Source organism: Pleurodeles waltl, chromosome 5, assembly GCF_031143425.1.
Source record: "Pleurodeles waltl isolate 20211129_DDA chromosome 5, aPleWal1.hap1.20221129, whole genome shotgun sequence".
Classification (NCBI taxonomy): Eukaryota; Metazoa; Chordata; class Amphibia; order Caudata; family Salamandridae; genus Pleurodeles; species Pleurodeles waltl.
Genome location: NC_090444.1, coordinates 1,192,776,977 through 1,192,801,777, shown reverse-complemented (window position 1 = coordinate 1,192,801,777; position 24,801 = coordinate 1,192,776,977). Strand labels below are relative to the sequence as shown.

Here is a 24,801-nt window from a genome sequence, read left to right as displayed (position 1 = left end):
GAGCAATTTTTAAGAGACTCAAACAAGCTATTGAAGATGCTACTAAAATCGCATATTGCGATCCAAAGCTGCATAAAGATGTTGTTGTTGACAGCCCAGTCTGGTTAGGTGCTATCCTTGCACAGCAGACAACCAAATGCTCAAAGACATATTGTGACTTATGTAAGCAAAGATTTGTCCTAGACTGAACATGCTTATTAATAACCTGCAAAAGAACGTTTAGCAGTGGTACGTGCTTGTGAACATTTCCATGTAATGCTGCATAGAAAACCTTTAATGACCATCTTTGGCAATCCAAAAGCCAAAATGTCTGTGCGTTGAACTTTGGGGCTGACTATTATAAGAGTACAACTACACAATTTTGCATTGTCGAGGGAAAGATCAAAACCCTGCTGACTACTTCTCCACAGTGCCTATGCAGTCTCAAGGTAACCCGTCTAAGACAGCTAATGTCTACATAAACTTCAATGTGAAATCAAACACACCAGCTGCCATTTTTTTGGAACAAATTCTCACTGCCATGCGTCAAAATACATGTTGAGTCTGAAAGACATTATTACCCATCAGCCATGGAACCAACATACTCGACCTCTTACCAGTGACAGTGAATATCAGAAGTATAAAAATGTCAAAATGAACTGTCCGTGACACAAGAAGGAATTATTCTGAGGGGTTCAAGAATTGTCCTTCCGAAGAGTATACAGCAACACATAATTAAAGCGGCCCATGAATGACATTGAGGAATCGTTGCCACTGCATGAGCTCTCTGAGATTGAGTCTGGTTTCCTCTTCCCTCGATGAACGAGTTGAAAGAGAGTTGAAGGCTTCTCATCTATGCAACTGCCTGTCATCGAAAACCACTCAAAATCCCCTAAATATGTCAGAATTGCTAAAGCATGCATGGGAAAGAATTGCTGTTGACTTTTTCGGTCCACTTGACAATGGACATCACCTGATGGTGATTGTGGACAAATAATCGTACTTTTCATTAATTGAAGATCTCTCGTCTGTCACTCAGGAAAGAGTCATTGAGAGATTAGATGGCATCTTTGCGACATGGGGCATTCAAATGATTTTAAAATCTAACATTGGCACCTTTCAATAGTCGGAAATTCAGAGACTTTCTCATTCTGCCTAATGTGATGCATCAAAGAGCACACCCCTTTGACCATAGGAGAATGGCCTTGTTGAATGTTCTGGAGTACGTTAAGGAAAGCTGTTCAGTATGTTGCATTAAAAAAGCTCAACCTCAAGACGGTCACAAATTCTTACCGTTCAACTCCTCACTTGACCAGAGGTGAAAACCCTGCAACGTTAATGTTCGGGAGAGCAATGATAACCAAGTTCCCTCAGTTGACCAACACAAGATCAATAACTAATGAAGAGACCCATACAAAAGACTTGAATGGTAAAAATAAAATTACGGCCTATGCTGACAAGAGACGGCATGCAAAGGGCATTTGTTTTCACCAGAGTAGGTCAAGTTCTTGTCCGTCAGCCAAGAAGGTGTAACTCTGATGCTTCATTTGATGCTGAGCCAACCAGCAAAGGGCACAACGTCCTGGGAAATCCATTATGCGAGACTCCTCACATTTCAAGTATGTGGCTCAACCCTTGTCAGATACTGATGTCAACGTCGAGACTGGTTCAGAAAAGACAATTGGAAAATCCCAGACTGCTGTAGCTCCTGCATCGCCAATGCAGATCATGGACACTCCTGTTGCTGATTTCCAGTTCCAGAAGACACATTTGGGATGACTTATTGAAAAGCTTTGATTGTATATATGTTTGTAAAAAAGTCTAATTTGATAATTAACAGAGGGGAAGATGTAGTGTTGTGTGTATGATGGAGCCCTCTAGGCTCCTGACTGACTCTATAGAATGATGACGTAAGTGTTAGAACGTGGTGAAGGGAATGCAGGTTTAGAATGTTGAAATTGCGGTTACGCGCAGATGAGTAAAGATGTTTAATACATAGTTCCGTGTGTGGTGTAGTCATTGGTGGGTATCCAGGCTAGGGAGGACGCTACAACGGGTTCCCTGAAAGATAAAAACATGCCACCTATGGGCCAAAGGCAGATGTGCTAGTTGAAAGTCCTCAAAATGGAGTCTGGCTTTGGGATCCTTACAACACCCAATAGTGTCTTCACCCAGGTGTCTAGATGAAGGCTGACACACAAAGGATACAGACAGTGTGTTTTTGGGACTCAGTACAACACAGTGCCTGTCTTTATGCCCTTTTTGATACCTGCATATTACTGCATAACAAAAGTGAGCAATTCGTAACTGTTGTCTGCATAGCACATATGTTGCAAGATTGCCTTTTCGTTATTATGCTTTTGGAGTTTTGTACCTGAACATATCCTCTATTCAGGTTTTCTTTTTTTGCAGTTTTACAGCACAAACGTGGCTCAAGGTCATTGACGACTTCAGAACAGAATCAGAAGTTATACTTTTTTTTTTTTAATGGGAACAGGGAAATTAAATGATTTGCCCAGAATCACAAGACATTGAGCCAATGCTGCGATTCAAACCTGGTTCTTTAGCAGCCACAGTCACTAGCCTACATTTCCTTCCTGTATAAAACTCTACTGTTTACAAGGTCACTGCACACTTACCTACAGTTAACTCATCCTGATAACACTATATAGTTTACTCTTCAGTGTAAAGAGGACAGCTACACCTAGAGTTTGGTATGCACCTCTGAACCTGACTATACTCCTGTTTAGTGGCATAGCTGCACTGCTTGTTTATTTAAGGTCTCCGTGCAAAACGGCCTGCAAAGCATGTCACAATTCCATTAAAGTATAACCATGCCAACAGAAATGCCTGTCTGTTTTAAATGCAAAATTGCCCATTGAATATAATGCCTAATTATCTTAACTTTTTAGTTGTAATGCTATTTGTACCTTGAAGCGACCCTGACAAACCCAAGGGCAGCTTATTGTTTATACTCTCTCACTGCCTAACTCCATCCAACTACATCTAGGATCAGAGGACATCTTTGAACCTAACCGTACGCCTATTCTAATGCAAAAGTGTATCAGTCATTTTTCTGTGTTACATATTTTTCTAACATTGTATCACATTTTGAAACTTGAAGTTAGAAGCTTATTTCATATGGAAGGAACACTTGTTGTCTGTACCCTGGCTCCTAAGGAGCAGTTCATAAACAGATTAAAAACAGTTCAGAGGAAGCGGATGTAAGTTTTCAGGGGTCAGTATATTTTATCCTACTTTATGCATATATCTTTATAGGTTCCTTATAAAACCCTGAAGCCATTTCACAGAAAAGTTGTTTAAGCTGCCCTTGTCCGTCTTATACTGAACACTGAAGAAGTGACTTTTGTAAGGAAACATATTTTGGCTGAGTTGTAGGAAAATATGATTTTCATGAAAATAAAGTAAAGATCTATTTACTACACATAACTGTGTTTTGTATATTTGACTGAAAACTGTTAGAAATTGCACATGCAGTAAATTTGTTTTGGAACTATATGTTTGTGTGAGTGTAATTTAAATTCACAATTATCACCTTAATGTAATACTAAATTGAATGCTCCTATGATTATTTAGGCCTTTTGCATACTCCTAAAAAATCTCTAAGTAGCTCATATACCAACTGCCCAACTCTATAATGTTGTTCCTTCTCTGAGAATACCTCCAGGGCTCCCACCTTGTAATCTACTTTACCTTCATATCTATAACTACACTGTAAGGTGTTACACTTATGTAATGACATTCCTTACCCCTATCTCTAAAATAGATAGATTGTGGCTCCTATAAATGCTAAATGATCCAGTTATCGCATTAAATTAAAAGTCACAACATGTACTACCTTTGTTGTGGACCATCTAACTGATAATTAAATGGAGTTAGTAAACCTGACCTGGTCTTTGTCATAGATGATACTGAGACCATGTTTGGACCACCTGCTTCAATATCTTTCTCAAAGTCATCAAATATAACCCTGTTCTTCGTGGTGATAAACTCCACATCTTAGGTTGACCATTTTTGATGTGTAAAATTATGGCAGGGTAGACTTAAATTAATTTTCATTTCTTCTCAAACACCTACCTGAGATTCAAGGACAACAGCGCGAACGAAGCCGCTGATTTCAAAATCTCTACCCCTCTCCCTATACTCTCTTCAAAGAAGGGATCACTGGACTTATCCTACTCGTTAGCTTCAGACAACCTTTAGAGACTATTTTTCGCAATGGATTCCCTTCTTTGGTGTCAAGTTGTCCTGCTTGGGTATTAGACTATCCAAACTATATGAATTCTAGCCAAAACATTCACTAATGCCTTTGATGCTCTACCAGCGAAACTGGACAATATTCTCAACTCTGTTCCCCATAGTAATCACTCAAAACGTATGTGAAAAACTGATATCTTTTCACAGAAAGCTCTTCTCAGACCCACTGCCATAAAGACATTTCTGCAACTGCTTCACCATCTGTATGTATGGATTTTGAACAACCCTACAAGAATAATGCTAACAAGGAAAAGATACAGGAAATTAAGATCACCCAACGGTAACTTTATACACTTCCAAAACATTGGAGTACACCTAAACACCATTGCTTATGTGATGTGAAGGGAAGACTTATAAGCCTTGCATAACATCAAAAGTAACACATTACAATCATTATTCTCATTGTGACAGAAAATTGGCTTTGCTGCAGATCACAACCTCTCTTTAATCAGATGGTCCTACAGTAGAACAAAACGTCATCTAACAACAGAGCAGACAGTGAGGGAGGTTGAGTGGCCATATTACATAAACAGCATTTCAGATGCAGTCTGATAGTTCCTTATTTTACCAACTCCTTCAAATGTGTGCAAGTAACTAATCTGGTATCCGAGATAGAAAAAATTAATACCACTCTTTTGAATCATCCTCAATTTTTATAAAGCTTTTGTTAAATCAATTATTCACCCTCAACTAACTCACTACTGTTCAATAAATTGCTACTCAGGGACTTTAGCACCAACTGGAATCACATAAATTGCTACTTGGTAGCTTTGGTTTCTTATTCCTGAAGGAAACAATGCCAGGAAATGACTCACAAAAAGTGAACTATTCTGATGGCTGGTCTTAGAGTTTGGGAGGCAGATGACTATATCACAAACAAGACGGATATCCCATCCAACTTATTTCAAGTGCATTGCATCCAGAGGCACTTGTAATAAGGCGTATGGAATATTTGCCACGTTTGTGATAGAGAGACCTATTCTTCAAACTCTGAATCAGACTCTAGGTTATTGTGGAAGAAATTAGCACAAATATTGATCCTCAGAATATATTAGTCAGATTACTTCATAGTCCCTCTCTAAATCAGTAGTCCTAAAATTTCCCTGCGAGTTCAACTTAACCCCAATATCACTAGTCCAAGCGCATAAAAATATAATCCTTGAAGCTTTAAGCCCCGCCATCACTTCTCCAAAACCTACAAAAATGTCTTCATTTTAATTGCCCTCAACAACTCCTCTAGCCTGACAATTATAGATACTGTGAATCTCTATTAAAAAAGAAAAGACTTACAAAAGGTTGACTCCCACCCTCCCTAGAGAGAGTGTCTGTCAGAGAGACGAACCATACCTTACCATGAATGCAAATGGAATAAATGCTGATTGACCACTTTGACAAGCATTTACAAAACAGAAGAAAATACAAATGTAAATTACTGAACAATAAAGCCATTTTGTCAAAGATTGAACTAAAGTAGCAAAAAATCAGTCCAGTGGAATTTCAGTATGGCAAAGTCACAAACCAGTGATAATTCAAAATACGCTGTGGTACCTGTTGATTGCTGTGAGGAGTTGTGTATCTTTTCACTAACAAAATAAACACTGTTATTCATAAGATTGCTTTTAGGGAAACTACTCCTTGCTGCATCCATTCTAACATCGCCCCTACATGTGCATGGAAGGCTGTATGTCTTTCATTCAAAGTCTTATTAAATAATGGAAGAAATAACTTGGTCCATTAGGAGTTCAAGCTTTCAGGCTGACCCCTTACCACCTCATCTAGCCAAATATGTTTACCAGTCCCTACTCCCTCTGTGAAAAAAATGTCATTGTCTACCCTCCATTATCCCTTTGAAAGGTCATCGTAATACTCATCTTATAGATCTTAAGGGGTTCTTCCCAAGAAGGTGTTGGCATAGCACCACTGCTATGCAACTCCATGCCTTCGTCTCAGAAAAGATGTGCAATTAGGCAGTAATTCTCCAAAGTAAGAGAGAAACAGAAACAGGGTTTAAGGATTAGCACCTGCTAATCTGTAGAAACCTCCAGCCCCCACCAATCCCTGCTTGATCTAAACTCCTGATGGTGATGGGTTACAGGGAAGGTCTTGCTGGCCTTGTGGACAAAGTGGTGAATAGACAGGCTGCTAAGATCCCAGCCATTCGCCTCCTCCCACATGCTAACCAAACAGCAGAAATCTTGTCCGTCAAGTTGGCCCTTAATGAATGCCCTGATTTGCTCTGAGGTTGGCTCAGAAGGAGACGGAGGGAGAAAGCCAGACATGGGCCAGTCATGACCACTCAAGGAGTACAAAAAATACTTTTGCGTAGGTGAAAAAGATAGATTACATTGTACTCACAGAGGTGTTGCAAAACAAGTCACTATGCATGGGAAACGTAATTGGAGCTCAATGTGTGAATCTAAGCAGTTCAGATAAAACTAAATTGCTGCAGTAATACAACTTACATTAACCAACTAAGAGGTTTTAGATTCTCTGCCTTTACTGTAACCATGATTACCAGGATCACGATCTTTGTGGCCCGGATGTAATTTGTAAGATGTTCAACCTTTGTTTCCAGGAGGGAGATAACAGCAAACTATTTTGAAACTGCTGACTCCATTGGAATGGCCCTGCCCTGCAGCTCGGTTCCTTCACTCCCATTTGTCAGTCCAGATATCCCATCCCTTGATCATTCTTGGAGATTCAGCTCACAAAAGAATCCAGTCTTCCTTTCAGGGAGGACATCCTAGCCTCAGTGCACTGTGCAGCACATTACATCTTTTTCAGGGTTCACGTACTCAGCACCTCTCCTTGAGTCACCAACACTCTCCATCTTAAAAGCAGGCACCTCCTCAGGGAGCCTATATGTTGATTCCCTTGAGTACAGCATTTGATTGAGCAGAAGTGTTCTAATGTCCAATACAGCACCACTGAGTTGCCAATGGTGACAAGGCAATGATCAAGTCTGTGTGTCTGATCTGTTTATTGTTAATGCCTTTGGTGCAATGGATGGCTCAAAGCCGTCCTCAGCACTGGGCCTAGTGTATTGAGAGCGGCTCCAGGCTACTCTCGCACATAAGCAGGAAATCCCTTTGGTGCTTTTATTATTTTAAGCCTTGGGAGCTGGGGAACAGCCTCCCCAGAACCCAAGGCTATTTTTTTCGTTTCTGTGTAATTACCATTGGCGTGCATGGCGCACAAACGTCATTACACAGAAGTGAAAAAGAAATTAGCGGATCGGCTCATTTAATTTTCACTCCATCGGTGTTCGGGGGCCTATCTCAGCCTCCCCGAGCACGTATTCAGACTGGGGTGGTGCCATTAAAAAGGGGAGGATCTCCCCTTTCCAATGATACCATTGCTCAGTTGGTCCCTGCTTGGGGATCGCCGCAGGAGGACAATCCCCAAGCAGAGATTCACCCAGTAGACCCCAGGGACCATTTTGTGAGGGCTGGGGTGCCCCCGTGCAATGGCCTAATGCTCTCCCCAGGCCCACAGTTTTTCTGCCCTCCCTGGGGCAGATTGGAGTTTGCTACCTCCAATGTACCCCCTCCCTCCAGGGGAGCGAGGGGACAGAAAGCCCACTAGACACCAGGATAGTTTTTTTTTTTTTGCGGAATAGGTGAGGGCAGCCCTCACAGACATTTGTCCTAGCCCCCTCCTACCCAAAAAATGACCCCCAGACAACTTTCTGCCCCCACCCTCCACCTCTGTCGGGAGTAGGAAGGAGGGGTTTTCCTCCAATCTGACCCCAGCATTCAGAGAGCCCAATAGAACAACAGGGATTATATTTGGAGGGGGAGCGCCCCACCCCCGTCAGTGTCCCCTGGAGGGCAGAAAGCTAACTTTTTTAAATACAAAATGGGTGGGGCCGCCCTCCTAGGCATTGAGCCTAGCCCCCACCCACCCATACAACCCCCAGCAGCCTTTCTGCCCAACCTAGGGCAGATAGGAGACATTTTGCTCCAAAGCAGAAAGCCCACTAGACCACCAGGGATTATATTTGGGAGGGTGGGAGTGGCCCTCCTGGCAGTAGGCCAATGCTCCACCATCCCGCAGGGTCAAAACTCTTTCTGCCCCCATGGGAGCAGATTGGAAGTTGTTACCTCCAATCTGCCTCTGGGGGAGGATGGTGAGGCAGAAAGCCCACTACACACCAACAATTGTTTTGTGGAGAAATGGGGTGGGCGGCCCTCATGGGCATTGGGCCCAACATCACCCCACAAATGACCTGCAGCAGTCTTTCTGCCCTGCCTCCAGGGGGCAGATAAGAGGTCTTTAACTCCAGTCTGCCCTGGTGGGAGGGGCAGAAAGCCCACTACTCACAAGGTATGTTTGTTTTATTGCTGCAGGGTGTGTGGCTGGCATGCCCACACATGAGGCCAATATGACCCAATACTCTTTCTGTCCCCTGGAGACTAAAGCATTCCCATCTTTTTGTCAAGAATTATTTAATACTTATGGGCAGCATAGTTGGGCTAAGTCCCAGTATTGTCCTGCTTCTATGCTGAATGGCTGCCCTTTTCAGGCTTGGGTCAGCTGCCACCTGGGGAAACCTCCCAAACCCAGACATTTCTGAAAACTAGATGTCCGGGGGAGCCCAGGGTGGTATGCCATGAATAGATTTCACAGAGTTTTCTTATCCACAATGCCGTTCAAACCACAAACATTGCCTAAAATTGCATATTTTCCTTGCATTTCTGTGACTTAAACTTCCGGAATCAGCAGGAATCCACAAAATCCCTACCACCCAGCATTCTTTTCCTCCACTTGTCCTGATAAAAATACTACTTGGAACTTATGCATTAGTGCACTGAGCTGCCAGGCCTGGGCGTTCATTCCCCTTTTGTTACTGTGATGTTTGGCAAGTATCGGAGCTAGACTATTTCATATAATGTAAAATGTGGCGTAGGTTACAGATCACACAAACAGAACACTACATTTACCTTTTATGAAAGAGTTTTACTTTCAGTGCCATTTTAATTTCATTTAATCCACTGTCTGGTGCTAAATGTGCTGATTTTAATTTAAGTAGGCTATAATATTTAACAGGCTGCGAAAATGTGCCTCACGGGACCAGTTCTTTATAGATATTAAAATCCGATTTGAAGTTTGGAAGACCACTGCTTCAGTGAATTAGTTTTCCATACATTTGTCAATTTCTGATAAGGTAGTACCTTCATTATATTGAATGAGGAAACCATCGCCAATCTGTAATTTCAGTTACAGCTCAGCAGTCCTGTTTAATGAATACATAGCCAGTTGGAATAGGGAACCTTATGAAAATAAGTAGTGATCAACTGTCATGGGTGCATCTCTCTTCCGTGTCATTTTTCTAGGGGAGTTGTGATTTTCCCATAGTTTGTTTGTACGCGTGCCTTCCTCGTACAAAACAAATCATAAAGTGGATATGAGAGCTGGTGTTGCCTGTTCTGATAATGAGGTTTTTTGGTAAGTATGAACAGTAAATGACTTTAATTTTCTCAGTCACTGAAAAATTTCTTAAGTTAACCTCTTCATTCCCTATTTAGGTTTTGCCTCAATGGTGCAGCTTAGCATCTCACTGAGGCAATGCCTTTTTTTGCGCTCTTGTAAGATGCCTAAATGGTACCTTGCGTGGCACTCTACGCAACCTGGTGCCAGAAGAGGGAGGAAGTGGAGGTAAACTTATCCTCGTATTGCAAGACTCCCCTGCTAGCCTTTTCTATGTTTTGCCCACATATGGCATATTGGAAACAGGATTGCTATTCTTTGCATATTTTGGGCATCCATTGTGCAATGATACCCAACCCTGGCATAATGTTTACTCTGACAGGACAGCGACAATGTGTGGCATATCGGGTGCATCCATTTTATTATGATAGTAATTATTGACATGTTGTGGGCTCCAAAAGCAACACCAGCTATATTATTGGCCCCTGCATTATGGTGGTAATATATGACATGTTGCATGATGGTGCCAGCCTAGGATAATGCTAGCCTTGATTTAATGGTGACAGTTCCTGGCATACTGTGAAGAGCCATGATATGGTAATTTTGAAAGCTTTGGTTTTGTGGTCTTGGCCACTCAAAATGCCTAGGATGTCACCAAGCTGTTGTTGACTATATCAAACATTCATTTTTCATGATGGGAACAAGAAAATGTCCATAATGGGTGTCACAGTTGGGCTAGATCTGTTCAGGGATGGTACACTGAGCTTAGTTCAGTGGCTTCAGAGGTTAACACTTAAATGTGACCTTTTGATCATTTAACTTTCTGTGAATCGGAAAACACATGCCTTAATGGGAGTGGTTGGATGGGATTGAGCCCCGCATCATATGGCTGTGTTAAAATACCACTTTGTGTGCTTTTCCCTTGTAGTGGCTTTTATTCAACTCATTTCACTACAAACCAGTCATCTTTAATGTACAGGGAGTGCAGAATTATTAGGCAAGTTGTATTTTTGAGGATTAATTTTATTATTGAACAACAACCATGTTCTCAATGAACCCAAAAAACTCATTAATATCAAAGCTGAAATTTTTGGAAGTAGTTTTTAGTTTGTTTTTAGTTTTAGCTATGTTAGGGGGATATCTGTGTGTGCAGGTGACTATTACTGTGCATAATTATTAGGCAACTTAACAAAAAAAAATATATACCCATTTCAATTATTTATTATTACCAGTGAAACCAATATAACATCTCAACATTCACAAATATACATTTCTGACATTCAAAAACAAAACAAAAACAAATCAGTGACCAATATAGCCACCTTTCTTTGCAAGGACACTCAAAAGCCTGCCATCCATGGATTCTGTCAGTGTTTTGATCTGTTCACCATCAACATTGCGTGCAGCAGCAACCACAGCCTCCCAGACACTGTTCAGAGAGGTGTACTGTTTTCCCTCCTTGTAAATCTCACATTTGATGATGGACCACAGGTTCTCAATGGGGTTCAGATCAGGTGAACAAGGAGGCCATGTCATTAGATTTCCTTCTTTTATACCCTTTCTTGCCAGCCACGCTGTGGAGTACTTGGACGCGTGTGATGGAGCATTGTCCTGCATGAAAATCATGTTTTTCTTGAAGGATGCAGACTTCTTCCTGTACCACTGCTTGAAGAAGGTGTCTTCCAGGAACTGGCAGTAGGACTGGGAGTTGAGCTTGACTCCATTCTCAACCCGAAAAGGCCCCACAAGCTCATCTTTGATGATACCAGCCCAAACCAGTACTCCACCTCCACCTTGCTGGCGTCTGAGTCGGACTGGAGCTCTCTGCCCTTTACCAATCCAGCCACGGGCCCATCCATCTGGCCCATCAAGACTCACTCTCATTTCATCAGTCCATAAAACCTTAGGAAAATCAGTCTTGAGATATTTCTTGGCCCAGTCTTGACGTTTCAGCTTGTGTGTCTTGTTCAGTGGTGGTCGTCTTTCAGCCTTTCTTACCTTGGCCATGTCTCTGAGTATTGCACACCTTGTGCTTTTGGGCACTCCAGTGATGTTGCAGCTCTGAAATATGGCCAAACTGGTGGCAAGTGGCATCGTGGCAGCTGCACGCTTGACTTTTCTCAGTTCATGGGCAGTTAATTTGCGCCTTGGTTTTTCCACACGCTTCTTGCGACCCTGTTGACTATTTTGAATGAAACGCTTGATTGTTCGATGATCACGCTTCAGAAGCTTTGCAATTTTAAGAGTGCTGCATCCCTCTGCAAGATATCTCACTATTTTTGACTTTTCTGAGCCTGTCAAGTCCTTCTTTTGACCCATTTTGCCAAAGGAAAGGAAGTTGCCTAATAATTATGCACACCTGATATAGGGTGTTGATGTCATTAGACCACACCCCTTCTCATTACAGAGATGCACATCACCTAATATGCTTAATTGGTAGTAGGCTTTCGAGCCTATACAGCTTGGAGTAAGACAACATGCATAAAGAGGATGATGTGGTCAAAATACTCATTTGCCTAATAATTCTGCACTCCCTGTATTCTCCTGTTTGCTTCATAGCCCCAAACAGTATTATTCTGTCAGCCTCTGGCTGATTCTAACATGCAACACAAATCTCCGTCCACTGTACCTCTTGATCCTGAGTCTCTGTAGTTTAGTGATGCCGAGCCTTCTGCTCTCTTTGTCATACGTCTTTGTGGTGCTTGTTTTCTAGCCAAGTCATGTTGTTCTCCAGTTATTGCTTCGGTGGGCAAACGCCCTTCATTTTCATGGCTAGCTGCAATGTATTTTCAACCACTGGAGTAGCAGTTCTCATGCACTGCTACACAAAGAACTCTCTCTGCACATGGGTATTTCCTCTTCATCCATCTCTTCTGATCACACCGCTCTTGATGATTCCAGTGCCGCCTCTCATAGACCTCTCTTTAGATGCCTCAGAGTTGTTCCTCCCTTCATCGGTGACCCAGATATTCAGCCTTTAGTTCTCCTTTGCACATGGAATATCATTTGTTGCCTTGCCTCACTGGCCTCTGCACTTTCCCTCATGCCTCCAGTGCCGATCTGGTGATTCCTCCCCTCACCTGGAACTTCACTCAGCCTGGTCCTGACCCCTGGACTTGCAGGCACACAGTACATCTGTTACTGGGTAATCCCTCTCCTCTTTTTTTGTACATGGCTTGCGCCCTTGTGAGGGCTGCCGCTGGATCTGCTGTCCGCACCTCCTTGGAGGAGATGGGGATCATAATTCCTACCCAATCCAGGAGTCAGCCTACATTTCAATTGTGCTCTCTCAGCTGTAAGGTGGCACACTTTATCTCAGCGGGTTCATCACTAGCCAGTTTTCTTAAACCACAGAAAGTGGATGTAAATCTTTGGTAATTTTGCCATTTTCTTATGATCTGTATTGGCTTACAAAATAAAGTGAGCAGCGCATTTCTTGATTCTCGCGGTGAGAACTGCAACCTGTGTGTGCAATTCTTAGTTCTCGCTGCAAAGACCATACGGTGCAATACAAAGCCCAATATAGTACTATTCAGGAGCACTGTCATCAACCAAACAACGTAATTATCGTAATGGTAATGCCTGATCAGTGGTAGTGTTTATAAAAGCAACTTCTCTGGGGGAATGCTGTGTATGTTGGTGCCTCCCTGTTGGATGCAGGAAGACCATGAACTTTTATTAAGCAGGTGCCTTTCAAATGCTCCCCCTCCTGGGGAAGCTGTTTCGAGTAAATCCAGCGATTTCTTCAAAGGTCAAAAATGCATCAATATTTTAGCCGATTTTTTTGTTTTAACATCTCCCCAACCAACAAATCATGGCTATCGTTTCATGTTTTTCTTTTGTGTATTGGTCTACCGAAGGTGTATTCTCAGTTCCTGCTCTTATCCATTTTTGTTTGTGTGAGTTTGCCTATAATTTATCACAAGGACGCATAATACAGTCCATAACATTCTAGTTTTTACATTTGGAACCTTCCACATTAGGAGTAGCTTTCCAGTAGTCCGCAAGCCACAGGGCCAGCTTTGTACATTTCACTAAAAAGTTGGACTCCAGTAAAGGTTGAAGGGAGAAGGTAAGATTGGGCAAGCTCCCATGCCCTATTCTCACTAACTCCTAACAATGAATGACAACCTGCAGGATTTATTGCAGAGTTTTTCTCTGTATATACTTGCAAGCTCTACACATTACTAGTAGAAATCTTGTTCACCGTGCACATCTTTATGCTGTAAAAAGCACTTTTACTAGGTATGTGTTGCCTGACAGTAGTCACACTTTGTACGAGATCAAGGACTTGTTCATTTTGATATTCTTTCTAAGAGTATAAATCTCTGGACACCTGGCAGACAAGTTTCTCATGAGAGACTGAATTTTTAACAACCTGTCATGGCCTGGGTGGTCCCTTTGCAGTGCAGCAGAATTGTCATTGAAGTGCAGCATATGCTGCAAAATCAGAAACCTATCACTGTTCATCGCTGGGGCAAAATGGGGTCTTGCCCAAACCTTACGAGTAGACCAGTAGGATTGTAAGGTTGGTTTGTGTGCTATTGAACTCTCTGGTGCTAGGCCCAGAAATATCTTGAACAGTCCAAGTGAAGAGGCAGTCCACAGGCGTGTCCTAGAGTGAGATACCCGAGAGTCGCAAACCTCCCTCAAAAGCTGTTCAGCACACATTTGTTTGCTGCACAATTTCCTGAAGGAACTCTACAACCAGAAAAAGATAGAAGTAGTAAACAGGCAAAAATTTGCTGTATTGTCCTTACATTTGTCATCCTCAGTGAATGGAGAATTTTGTTGCTGAACTAAATTATGATTCTACCAAGTGAGTACTCTGCCTGTACCTGCACTCTACATTGGTCTATCATGTCGCTAGCTCTCCGTTGTGCAGTTTGTGCTTGCGAAGGGACATGGCAACTCTCATGGCAGTGTTCCTGTGATCAATGAAAGATAAGTTGTCATCGGAAGGAACTCTGACTGCAAAATCAGTCTGAGATGGAGCTCCCTGACCGTCTCCCTCTGATGCTGTCTCAGTATCAGATCCTTCCTCAGAGCTCTCCTTCATTATTTGAGTTAGAGCCTCAGAAGCAGCCAGCCAATGAGATGCCATCTCTGTTTATTATCTAAAACATTCTTGCGTAGGTATAATTTAGAGGTACATGTTGAAATGAATGCTGTGTGTGTGTACATGTGTGCTGTAGACTAAAAGAATAGATTATAATGCTGTGAGAGTGTAGTAAAGTGTGATAACAGCAACAGTCTCAAAACTTGCATTTATCTGATTCAAAGAATTTCTACATGAAAAATGGCTCCCATGTTTACATTCCAAGAGTGAGCTTATCTTTGGGGGCCCCATCGCTCTGAAGGGTAAAAGTGCAAACTACAATATTTGCAAAAGAGGGAAGGCTGATCATCCCAGGGGGGCTGGCCCCACAAACAAAACAAGTCACCCCTGGTATGTATAGAGATCTCTGCTTGTGGATCATGGTTCTGTCCCAATCCTCAAACATGGATCTGTTTATAAAAGGCATTGTTGGAAAGGGAAAGAGACGAATCTCCTCTTTCCAATGAACTTTTTTTAAGGTTTAGGCTGCCTGTGCTTGCACAACAGGCCTCACACAGCACAAACTCAAAAATCAAAATAGTTGCCTCACTATCCCTTCTGTCTAGGGCCTATTGCCCTCACCCACGGAGACCAATCAGGAAGGAAGATGTAAATGAATAATTGTTGACCCGAGGGAAGGCAGGTAGGGCGGCGTTGAAAGGCCTTGGGTGGCTGACTCTCTTCACACCCACACAGACAAAAAAATCCCTGGCGTCTAGTGGGTCCTTGCTAATGGACCAAAAAACAAAATGGCCACCTAATTTTCCCTTCCCGGGGAGGCTGATCACACCCATCCCTTGGGGGCTGTTTGATATTCTCCGAGCTGCAGAGGTAACCCGGATGTCGCGGTTCTCAACGATCTTACCCTCGCAGCGGAGAGGCGTAGGGGAACGGTCCTTGTTCCGACGGGTTCTGCTCTGGCCGAGGTAGGGGCGACCCCTTCCGGTAGCCACGGTGCTGTTTGGTATGAGCGAACCACTACAGTCCGTGCCCTCCAGAAGGAGTCCCAGAGGAAAAACCCCAGTAGGGTAAAAAACCTCCACAGGAACTCCCTGAAACGAAAGGAGGACACCAGGGTATTAGGACCGCAGTTCAGGAAGGCAGGAAAACGAAGCAAATCAGGAACAGACAGGATTCGCAGAAGGATATCAAATAGGAGCGTGACTATCACCAAGGAGTGTTGCAACGCAATGAACAGGCAGTTGGAATACCCTTAAATACCCCTGGACAGGAAACAGGAAACAGGAAGTAGAACACCGCCATCTTGGATTGGGGAAAAGAAAACAGTAATGAATTAGGTATGTGTGTTAGACAATGCATGCTGGGTAGAGAGGAAGTGGTAAGCATGCTGGGAAGAGAAAAAAGGCAAGTATAAAGAACCCCCAGTGTAAGGGTTCGGTTTGTCCTAGGAACATCGGTAAGTGGTGGTGGGCAGGTGAATACATGCAAGAGAAATAAATGTTAAGCGCATAATGCGCTGTGTGCGGCCATGCCTGAAACCCCCTCGGGGTTTCAGGCTCTGCCACGTCTGCCTTTAAGGCAGAACTTGAAAAAGGGGGAGCGGCGAGCGCCGTGACCCCCAGACCGGCTCCCTGGAGCCTTTAAGGCCCTCGCCGGAGCCGCGGCGACCCCCGCGACCTGGGTGTCTGCCTCGGCGTCTACCGCGGCCCGGGCGTCGGCCGCGGCAAAATTAACGTGCCGCGCCGCGGCAACCTGAGCCCGCGGCCGCAGCGAGCGCTGCGGTGTAACAGTATGCCCCCTCCCCGAGGCCCCGGGTTTGTTAGGGAAGAGCCGAAAAAAGCGGCGGATTAAAAGAGGAGCATGGACTGAAGAGGCATCCTCCCAGGAACACTCACTCAAAGGGTACCCCTTCCAATGAATAAGGTATTGGAGGCGCCCATGGAAAAATCGAGAGTCACAGACCTCCTGCACTTCGTATTCAGGCACATTGTCAACCAACAAAGGAGGGGGACAGGGCAACTGCCTATGAAAGAGATCAGGACGGTAAGGTTTCAGTTGCGAGACATGGAATACTGGGTGGATCTTCCATGTCCGAGGTAGGCGAAGACGCATGGACACTGGGTTGATCTTCTTGAGAATGAGAAAGGGACCATAAAAGCGGGGCTTGAATTTGTTTTGGGTGAGTCGGAGAGGTAGGAATCTAGAGGAGAGCCAGACCTTATCATGGACTTGATATAGAGGAGCCGCACAGCGTCTCCTATCTGCTATTGTCTTCATGCGGGACTTGGTGGACACAAGGTTAGAATGGATAATTCGCTGTATACCCCGTAGCTGTCGAACGAAAGAGGAGATGGCGGGAAGGTTGGAGTTGTCTCTCAGGGGAGTTGGGAAGGCCCTGGGATGGAAACCATAGGAGCCATAGAAAGGAGAGACTTTAGAGGCACTGTGTAGAGAGTTATTATAGGAAAATTCGGCAAGCGGTAAGTAGGGAGCCCAATTACTTTGTGTAGCGTTACAGAAGCTACGTAAGTACTGCTCGAGACCCTGATTGAGTCGTTCTGTTTGTCCATTGGTTTGAGGGTGGAACCCGGATGACAAGGCCACCTGGATCCCCAAGATCTTGCAGAATTGGTTCCAGAAACGGGAGATATATTGGGGACCTCTGTCTGATATAATAACTTGGGGTAGCCCATGTAGCCTGAAAATTTCTTGAGTAAAGACCTGACTTAACTCCTTTGCCGTGGGTAACTTTCTCAAGGCCGTGAAGTGGGCCATCTTGGTGAAGGAGTCCACAGTTACCATTATGACGTGGTTTCCCATTGAGGAAGGTAAGGCGCACATAAAATCGGTGGATATGGTAAGCCATGGGCCTGGGGGAACAGGTAATGGGCGGAGTAAGCCCACAGGTCTGGTTCGGGGTGTCTTGGCTTGAGCACATGTAGGACAGGATAACACATATGCCTCAGTGTCAGCCTTGAGAGTTGGCCACCAGAAAGAGCGAAGCAAAAGATCTTGAGTCGCTTTCACTCCTCGATGACCCGCAATAGGAGAATCATGGCACATGTGTAAGGCTTCGATTTGCACTGTTTTAGTGGGTAAAAACAGGGCCTTATCATGATAATAGTAGTCATGATCTATGTGCAGCTGTGGACGTAACCTCTTTAGTTCTGTTTCGTGTAGACGGGCATATTCAGACTTAACTTGATCTAAAAAGGTCTGTGCTACCCCTATGATTTTATTGTTGTCGAATAAGTTTTGAACCGCGGAATCACCACACCCAGGATAACGTCGGGACAGGGCATCCGCCAGGATGTTCTGAGAACCAGGGATGTAGGTGATATAGAAATCATACTGGCTGAAGAAGAAGGCCCATCGAGCTTGCCGGCTATTTTGGCACTGGAAATTTCTTAAACACTGTAGATTTCTATGATCGGTCCGGGCTTCGAAGGGCTCCTTTGATCCCATCAAAAAGTGTCTCCATTCAGTGCACGCGACCTTTAAGGCGAGTAATTCGCGTTCTAGCACGGAATAGTTTCGCTCAGAATCAGATAGAATGTGGGATCGATAGAATACAGGGTGTTCTAGGTCATCATCGTCTTGTCTTTGTAACAAGGCAGCCCCAATGGCTCTTTCTGAGGCGTCTGTGACAACAATGAATTGTTTGCTAGTGTCTGGGTGTCGAAGAATAGGGGCTTGACTAAAGGCTTTCTTTAAGTCCTGAAAAGCTGACTCAGCGCCTGGTGTCCAACAAAAACCTTTCTTTAGGTGTTCCTTTTTGAGGGTTTGAGTAATGAAGCTGGTTCTCTGGGCAAAGTCTGCTATGAACTGCCGGTAGAAGTTGGCTAGTCCCAGAAAACATTGAGTCTCCTTGATGGAAGAAGGAGATGGCCAGTTCAATATAGCCTGTACTTTGTCTGAGTCCATGGCAATTCCGGTTTGGTCTATACAGTATCCCAAATATTTCACTTCTATCTGATCAAATTCGCATTTTTCAGGCTTACAGAACAGATGATGTTGTCGGAGTCTTTCTAAGACTTGGCGGACGTGTTTGGAATGTTCCTCTGGATGAACCGAATAAATTAGGATATCGTCAAGATACACTACCACTGTTTGTTGCAAAAGATCAGAAAAGATAGAATCCATGAATCTTTGAAAGATGGACGGGGCATTAGTGAGTCCGAAGGGCATTACTCTATATTCGTAGTGACCAAAAGGTGTTCTAAAGGCGGTCTTCCACTCATCACCTTCTCTGACTCTTAGCAGATGATAGGCTCCTCGGAGATCCAGCTTAGTGAACCTCTTGGCTCCTCTGACTGCTTCTAAGATGTCTTTGATGAGGGGTAGCGGATACCGGTCTTTGATAGTGATCCTGTTTAACCCTCTGAAGTCGATACAGGGACGCAGGTCTTTGGTTTTCTTTGGTACAAAGAAAAGAGGAGCCCCGGCGGGTGAAGAGGAGGGAGTTATTAACCCACTTTGTAGATTCTCATCTAGGTACTCCTTCAGAATTTGTTTCTCTGGTTCGGTGAGGGAGTACATCCGCCCAAAAGGAACTACAGTGTCTGGCTCTAAAGAAATGGCACAGTCGTATTCTCTGTGGGGTGGCAATTCAGGTCTTTCTGGCTTCTGGAATACATCGATATAGTCCTGATACTGTCTGGGAACTCCCTGACAAACATTAATGGATCCTCCCACCTGGGCAGGTGCTGTTGAGAGACTTTTTGGGGACCAATAATCCCCGGCCGGATAGCAATGGTGTTGACAAAAATGGGAGGATAACGAAATGGTTTTTGTTTCCCAGTTGATGTAAGGATTGTGCCGTGTAAGCCATGGAATTCCCAGGATCATGACATGGTGTGGTGATGAGATTAAGTCAAACGAGAGAATTTCCTGATGTTTACCGAACTGTAAACAGAAAGTAGGGGTGGTGTATTGTACCGGTCCAGAGGCCAAGAGTGACCCATCAACAGTATGTACCTGTTCTGGTATTTCTTTGGGTATTTGTGTTATTTGTTGTTCTTTGGCCCAGGTTTCATCTAAATATAGGCCACTGGCTCCGCAATCCAATAAAGCCAAAGTTCTTGCTTCGCGGCCATCAGTTAAATGGAGGATAACTGGTAAGAGAAAAAGAGCAGTTCCTTCCTCCCTGGAAGAGCAAATAGAAGGTATATCACGATATCCCGTCCTCACCCTTCTTACTGGGGACGGGAGTTGGCGTTTCCCAAGGGCTTGGTTGGACGAATGGGGCAGGCGCGAATTAGGTGACCAGCTGCACCACAATATAGGCAAAGCCCCTTCCTTCGTCTATGTTCCCTTTCGCTGGCGGATAGAGGTCCGCGAGCTGTGTCAATCTGCATGGGCTCTTCCTCGGTATTCCCTTTGGATTCAGGGCGGGCTTCCTCGGAACGATGGGCGAAGGGACGAGATGGTACTGAGTGAAAAGGCAAACGACTCTTCTTTTTCTCCATTCGTCGTTCATTTAACCGATACTCTATAGTTAGTGCTTGGTCCATCAACCTTTGAGGTTTTCTATCCTGGCAGAATGTACTAGTTCATCTTTGATGTCCTCTCTTAGACCTCTACGGAAGAGTGTCACCAAGGTACGTTCCACCCAGGTTGTTTCTGCAGCTAATTGTCTGAAACGGGTGATGTATTGTAATACATCCTGACTCCCTTGTTGGACTTCGCAAAGAGCCTCTTCTGCTGACGCCTCGAGTCCAGGGCGTTAAAACATCTGTTTAAAAGTAGTGATAAAGGTGGAATAATTAGATAGACAGGGATCGTTTCTGGTTACTAGAGGTGTGGCCCAGGCCAAGGCTGGTCCTGATAAGGCACTAATCAAATACCCCACCTTGGTCTTATCTTGTACAAATTGCGAGGGGCGAAAGGCAAAGTACACCGTTAAGGCATCCAGGAATTCTTTTAATGTGGTGGGATCCCCGGAAAATCGAGGTGTAGAGGCGGCTACTGCAGGGACATCTGTGGTCCTGGAGGCAAAGGTTTGTCGATAAACAGTATTCTCAGTACGTAATTGCTGGAGTTCTTGAGCCTGTTGTTGTATCGTCGCCAGCAGGTCCTGGTTAGTAGGTTCCGTGTTTACCACTGGGTTATCCATAGTTCCGGACTGCAACAGGAATTGTGGGCGTTGCAATCTGTCGCGGTTCTCAACGGTCTTACCCTCGCAGCGGAGAGGCGTAGGGGAACGGTCCTTGTTCCGACGGGTTCTGCTCTGGCCGAGGTAGGGGCGACCCCTTCCGGTAGCCACGGTGCTGTTTGGTATGAGCGAACCACTACAGTCCGTGCCCTCCAGAAGGAGTCCCAGAGGAAAAACCCCAGTAGGGTAAAAAACCTCCACAGGAACTCCCTGAAACGAAAGGAGGACACCAGGGTATTAGGACCGCAGTTCAGGAAGGCAGGAAAACGAAGCAAATCAGGAACAGACAGGATTCGCAGAAGGATATCAAATAGGAGCGTGACTATCACCAAGGAGTGTTGCAACGCAATGAACAGGCAGTTGGAATCCCCTTAAATACCCCTGGACAGGAAACAGGAAGTAGAACACCGCCATCTTGGATTGGGGAAAAGAAAACAGTAATGAATTAGGTATGTGTGTTAGACAATGCATGCTGGGTAGAGAGGAAGTGGTAAGCATGCTGGGAAGAGAAAAAAGGCAAGTATAAAGAACCCCCAGTGTAAGGGTTCGGTTTGTCCTAGGAACATCGGTAAGTGGTGGTGGGCAGGTGAATACATGCAAGAGAAATAAATGTTAAGCGCATAATGCGCTGTGTGCGGCCATGCCTGAAACCCCCTCGGGGTTTCAGGCTCTGCCGCGTCTGCCTTTAAGGCAGAACTTGAAAAAGGGGGAGCGGCGAGCGCCGTGACCCCCAGACCGGCTCCCTGGAGCCTTTATGGCCCTCGCCGGAGCCGCGGCAACCCCCGCGACCTGGGTGTCTGCCTCGGCGTCTACCGCGGCCCGGGCGTCGGCCGCGGCAAAATTAACGTGCCGCACCGCGGCAACCTGAGCCCGCGGCCGCAGCGAGCGCTGCGGTGTAACACCGGAGGGTGCCAAAAAGTCATCCTCTGCCTTTAGGTGGTTAAACACAACGTTTCTTGTAAAAAAAAAATATATATATATATATATATGATTGCATAATTGATATTAATATTTATCGAGACATGGCCTTGCAAGTAATTTTTCACCCCCTGCTTCATTCCACAAAAGAAATTTGATTCTCCACTTTGATAATTGCTATGTTTTTCCATGGGTGTCTTTACAGAGAGATTAGAACAACCAGTGCTTGTCAGGCTGATCCTCAGATTATCCCAATCCTTCAAGAGCTTCTTAATCTAAGACATAAATTACATGCCTTACCTTAGTCTTAAGGAAGATTTAAGACTTAAATCCGCCTTTATCTATCTCCATGGGCCACTGTTTGGCTTCCCCTTCGCTCATTGTGAATGCATGGTGGTATGTACAAGATGGTCATTTGTTCCATATCTGAATTATTGCCTTGAATGGTCTCACATAGGGTATGGTTGCTCAGTTGTATTTCAGCAGGTCCGGAAAATGACTTTTGCCTTAAAAAAGTGCAGAACTGGGGGAGCAATTCTATTACCTATTGTCAGTGCTTTCTAGTATCTTGCTCCTGTCCAAGGGCCCGGTGTTTGTACGAGTGCAGCATTTCTAAAACTGCGAGACATTGTTTCTAGACTCAATACTCTGATGTTATCTACAATTAATTATGAAACTTTCTAATAGCAGGTTAGTGCATTATCATTTTCTGGTTACATTAATTTATGAACAAATTAATAAAATTGTTGCATGTATGAAGAAACTCAAGTCTTGTAAGAAAGAGGGTACTGTTAAACAATACGTGCAAATCAGAAGCACAACCTCCCCTGATGGCATAATCAGTTTTGACACGAATAATTTCAGTAACCATAATTACAGAGAGGTATTTGGTGTTTTGATCATAAGTTGGATTTAATTCATTCTGTAGCTTTAGTGGGCCGTTCCGCGACCTCTACTTGATTCTAGGACTGATCTGAACCACCTGAGTTTTTGCCCTCTTCAGTTTACAATTGCAGTCGTAGTAGATGGAGGCGGTGCTCGGTTCACTCTTGCTCAGGCATTGACGCTGTTTGGCCTGACTCCGGTTTTTAACCAGCAAATTAATTTGGGAACAACTCCAAGTTCTATGTGCAATACAGATTCTGAAGCGTGAAATGAATTGAACCGACACTGATTGCTTTTGACAAATCCTTATAGGCACCATGTTGGGTTTAGCTTCACATAAGGGTTCCTGAGCACCTAATGTCGTTGATTGGCTCTCTTGTGCTGTTTTTTTCGAAAATAAGTTATTTTTAAGTGTTATTACTCCTCACTGCATGCCTCCCAGGTTGCCCTGAGATTGGTTTTATTTATGTTTCTATTCTGCACTTCCAACAGTTCCAACTTTTGGCTCTGTTACTATTCAGATGACTCGAATTTGAACATAGTGTAGTATGCATAGTGACTTTGAGGAGACCTTTGTACCCGTTTTTCATGATTATAGTTTTCAGCATTATTTGCAATTTGAACCGAAAGGTCGACACACTAGACTGGAATATTTTGGATATGAAGAAATCTGTTGATAAGTACTCTAGCTTTATTAATTTGAAAAGAGCTATGCATTGAGCAGTCTTTTTGTTATAGTGCTATATAATTTTGATTAATTGTTTAATGAACTTTTCTTTATCGCTCTTCAGTTGTGTATATAGTGACGTAATTACTCTATATTGAATTCTTATAACATTTGTAATACTATAACAAGTTTAAAATTTTAATGAAGACCACTCTGTTTAATTAATTTAACACCTTCATTAAATGTGTGTGAAAGTGATGTCTGGCCCACAGAAGGTAAGGGGGGAGAGTGGAGACAGAGCCACCAAATGAATTCCTGCAGTAGGTGACAGCATTAGGTGACATAGCAGCAGCTTTACACCCAACCATTTGTGACCACTGTAGATGACTGTGGTCGCAACCAAATTCTATCTGCCCACTCAGCTGAAAGCCACAACCTCCAAGGTCCAAGGAGGCTCGGTCAAGAATGCTAGGAGCAGCTCACAAAAGTTCGAATGCCAAACACGAGAAAGAATGGCTGTAACTTGACCCAAAAAGCTATACTACCCAGGAAGTGATTGCTTAACCTTCTGTCCAGCCTCCAGACTCAGCAACAATGGGTACTGTTGACAGGCTTCTGCAGGGCAGAGGACTTTGGAGAATGAAGTTAGAGGCCTGCCATGAAGCGCATTCAACCCCCTAGTTTGTTCACACAGAACAAAGTCTGTGGCTTGCAAACTAAACAAGACACTCTAGGTGTTCAAGCACTTTGTATTCCCTCAGCAAGTGTGTCTGAGGGGGATTGGCCCGTTCTGACCAGTGAATATTGCAGAATTTTGGTGGCTGTATGGGTCTAAAGAGCAACCGCTTTACATTCCAGTAAAGTGACACCCCTCAATCTTCAATTTCAAATCCTGTGATGTAGTAGCACGTGGAATACTGTTTAGTATGCATTTAGTAAACTAAGTGCAGACCCTTTTACGAATGTGCGCATTAGTGGGACAAGATAAGTGAAAACAAAAAAGTTGCACTGCATTGTCTGTTGTGGGCCTGTTCTCCCTGCAGGACCTAAATGGACACACAAAAAACCCTGCACTGACATGCTGGCGCCTCCTCACGTTCTTTGCATGAAACCAATAAAAGATAAAAGTTGGATAACTTCAGCTTGCCAGCGGTCATGAGGGGATTCTGGGGCCAGTGTATGATCTACATACATGTGCATGTTACCTGTATTTTTGTGAGAGAGCCTGCAAAGAAAGAGGAAGCAGAGGGTAGCAGGACTAAGTAATCAAATATTTAGATGTACCTCGAGTTCACTGACAAATTTACCTAATCAGTGCTTAATTTAAACCACCATAAGTGCCAGGACCCAAAGAGCCCGCTGTTGGTGTTGCAGAATCCCAAGGCTTCTTAGTTTTGATTCCACCTCAGATGACTTTCTTCCTCACTCTTG

The 24,801-nt window shown here is 44.0% G+C and overlaps 1 protein-coding gene across 1 annotated transcript in view; it reads left to right on the top strand.

The window, feature by feature from the left end:
• The window catches only part of PDSS2 (decaprenyl diphosphate synthase subunit 2), a 613,264-nt gene that overhangs the window by 104,343 nt on the left and 484,120 nt on the right, over positions 1-24,801 (top strand). The window lies entirely within an intron of this gene.